Genomic DNA, 4,104 nt, shown 5'->3' on the forward strand with positions numbered 1-4,104 from the left:
AATGGATAAAGAAGATGTGGCACATCTACACAATGAAATACTACTCTGTGGGGGGAAAAACCAAAAAACAAAACAAAACAAAAAAAATGGAATCTTGAAATTCACAGGTAAATGGATGGCACTTGAAGAAACCATCCTGAATGAGGTAACCCATCACAAAAAAAGGAACATGGTATGTACTCACTTATACATGGATTTTAGACATAGAGCAAAGGATCACCACCCTATAATTCATACCTCCAGAGAAACTAGGATACAAGGATGAATCTAAGAGATTCATACAAGGTCCCTCACAGAAGGGGAAAGGAACAAGATCTCCTGAGCATATTGGGAGTGGGGGGGGCAGTGAGTGGAGAGGGACCTAGGAGAAAGAGAATGGGAGGAGAGGCAAGCACGTGGGACTAGGAAGATTGAGTCAGGGGAGGAATAGAGGAGAGAAGAGGAGAGAGAGAGACAGAGACAGAGAGACAGAGAGAGATACCATAGGAGAGGGAGCGCCATTATAGGTTTGAAGAGAAAACTGACTCTAGAGAAATGTCCAGAGACCTACAAGACTGACCACAACAATTTGAGCAACAGTGGAAAGGCTACCATAAGTGCCCTTCCTAGATAATGAGATTGATAACTAACTTATATACCATCATAGAGCCCTCATGTAGTAGCTGATGGAAGCAGAAGCGGACACCCACAGTTAAACACTGAGCTGAACTGGAATCCAGATGCAGAGAGGGAGGATAAGGCCAGGCTACAGAAACACATAGAGACAGTTGACCCGAACAAGGAGGAGCTAATGGGCCCCCAGACTGATAGCTGGGAATCCAGCATGGAACTGACTCAGGCCCCTTGAACATGGGTCTCAGTTAGAAGGCCTGGGCAGTCTAAGGGACCTCTGACAGTGGAACCAGGATGTATCCCTGGTATACAAAAGGACTTTGGGAACACATTCCCCATGGAGGGATACTCCCTTAACTTAGAATAAGGAGGGAGGGTCTAGTTCCTACTCCAAATGACTTGACAGATTATGTTGACCCCTCCTGGAAGGTACCACCCTCCATGTGGAGTGGGGGTGCGTGGGATGGGAGGGTGGTCAGGGTGCATGTGGGGAAGGAGAAAGGGAAGGAGGGAAGGAGGAAAAGAGGAAGGAAGGGAGAGGGAACTGGGATTGATATGTAAAATAAGAACAAACAAACAAATAAATATATAAATAAAAGTGGAGGCATAAAGATTGTAAGAACCTGAGAGGATGAAAACCATCAGGAAAACAAGACCCTCTAGACACAAGAGGACTTACATATATATGAAGTCATAGAAACCAAGTGGCAGTCACATGGCCTACACAGGTCTAAGCCAGATGGAGTTTTGGTGCTGAGAGTGGAAGTAGACAGAAACCTACCTCTGTAAAGTATACCTGCTGTGAATTGTCACTGTCTCTGTGGACTTGACAGGGTTTTAGCTTTTGGTTCCTAGATCAGTTAAGAACCACTTTATAACATCTTGAAATTTGCAGGCAAATGGACAGAACTGGAAACAACAACAACAAGAACAATAAAACCAAAACAAAACAAAACAAAGAAAACCAACCTGAGTGATGTAACACAGACCCATAAGTAGATATTATACATAAAGCAAAGGATAACAAGCCTACAGTCTACAACTCCAGAGAAGCTAGGGAACAAAGATGACACACATGCACCTGCCTTGGCAGGGGAAATAGACATGATCTCCTGAAACTGATGGAATGCAGAGATTCACAGCTACCCAGTGGAACAAGCTCCCAGAGTCTAGTCAAAGAGAGGGAGGAGTGGTAATATGAGTAAAGGGGTCAAGAACATGATGGGAAAACCTGCAGAAACAGCTGACCTGAACTGGAGGGAGTTCAGTGACTCAGGACTGACAGCTGGGGAACCTGCATAGGTCTGAATTAGGCCTCCTGGATGCAGGTGGCAGTGAGTGGCTTAGGCAGATTGTAGGGCCACTGATAGTGGGACCAGGAACTATCCCTAATGAATGAACTGGCTTTTTGGAGTCCATTTCCTATGGAGAGATACCTTGACATGGGACAGGTGGTGGGAGGGCTGGCCATACTTCAACGTGTGGTGACGGGACAGAATTCACTGACTCCCCATGGGAGGCCTTACCTGTTATGAGCAGTTTTCCTGCCAGCCTGGCCTCAGAGCTGCTTCAGCCCCAAATAACACAGAGAGACACTGTATTAGATATAAAGCTGTTGGCCTGTTACTAGTGTTTCTTATTGGCTAGCACTGTCTTAAATATTAACCCATTACTATTAATTTCCATGTGGTCTTGTCTTACTGGAGAGAGGGTCTGGGCCTCTTCCTCTCAAGTCTCTATATCTTGAACATCCTCTACTACATCTCTCAGAATCCTCCTTGTCTCCTAGTCCCACCTATCTTGCCTTCTTATTGACCAACAGGGCGTTATTCATTAACCAATAAGAGGAACATATTAATAGAATGACATCTACCATCACTTACCCTCTCTGAGGAGCAGATAGGGGGGCAAGATGAAGGGAAGATGGGGCAACTGGGATTAGTATATTAAAAAAAACTAAAATGAACTATAAAAAAATAACCATGTCATAAGCTCCCTAAACTTATTTCTCTTTTTTTAATTTTGCATTTATTTATTTAGTGTGTGCATGTGTGTACATGAATGCCATGGCACATATGGCTGGAGTCAGCTCTCTCACTCCACCATGTAGGTCCCAGGGATTAAACTCATGTGGTCAGGCTCTGTGGCAAGTACACTTTACTGTCTGAGTCTTGCTACATTTCAAACCTGTCTTTATTGGCTTCCTCTTTTCAGAAAAATTGAGATGGACAATATAGGAAGTGGCAAGAAGGGAAAGAGAGTAAGAATAAAGGAGAGAAGATTGTGGGTGTGGAAGGAAGCTGTGGGTATGGAGGAAGGAGAAACAATTAACTATGGAAGGCAAGATTTGTGCTCCACAGCTCAAGCTCAGTGGAAAGGCAAAATACTTTTGCCTTTCTTTTGCTGCGAACTAATAATTTGTCCCATTGTGTAAACTGAAAGGTGTAAACTCAAGACTGGGAACAACTATACAGATACATCATTGTTCTAGAACTTATGAGATACAGACCCTGAGGAGACACAAACAATGCCTTCTCCCTTTCCTAAGGTTCCATTGACAAGGCAAGGTACTACCAAAGTTCATCCTGCCATACCAATGAGTTTATTGGCCTTACTTGCAGTGCATAGGTGAGGGGTTATTTATAGGAGCATGGGTGCTCCCTGCAGAGGCTACACCAAATAGTCTTTTACAAAGCAGAAATGATAACTTTTCTCATAACTGAACAGACAGAGCTCTCCTCTCTCTAGTCCTATGTACTCTAGTCCGTCCTTGAGGCCACATGTGGCTAGATTAGACTTGCATATAACAGGTGGTATGGAGTGTCTTGACACTCAGGTGAGGGTCCCATGGTCCTTCTTGCCCCTTCTTCTACAAGGTGATTCCAACAATGGTTGACTAGTCCAGCTGGGATGATCACATTTGGGCACAGATGAACTTCCTAAGATGGCAGTTGTTTGGCTGGGAGGATAATCCTGTGCAGTTGAAGTGGAGGCTGAGAACACCTCTGTCTCTCTGTCTTCTGGCCAGTATCACTTTTCAAGACAAATGTGGCATCCCAGGTGCTCGTGAAGTTTTCTTCTGATTATACAGAGTATAATAGGCAGAAGGGAGAACTAGGGTTGCCTAAGGGAGCTGCAGCCCATATTGCAAGGCTCTGCTGTCCCTCAGAAAAAGCAGTATAGGATGTGGTGGGAAGATAAAGGCATTCAAACCAGTTTCCATGGTGAACAGCATTGCCTGCTTTCCAAGGAAAGTAAGCTGAGAGCAGAAGCCAGTACAGCAGGGGCAGAGGAGGGCTCCAACGGGAATCGAGGCGGAAGCCCCAGTTCTTGCTCAAGGTGCAATGTAAATCATCATAGCTTTGGTGAGGGGATATCTGAGATGCAGTAGAGCTGTCCTTGGATGTTTGGTGACTTCTCAGGGTCTCGTAGACCCCTGGCAGCCAGAATGTGTGCCCAGGCCACATTGCCCACATACACTGGGTTGACTAT

Source organism: Phodopus roborovskii, unplaced genomic scaffold (assembly GCF_943737965.1).
Source record: "Phodopus roborovskii unplaced genomic scaffold, PHOROB, whole genome shotgun sequence".
Lineage (NCBI taxonomy): Eukaryota > Metazoa > Chordata > Mammalia > Rodentia > Cricetidae > Phodopus > Phodopus roborovskii.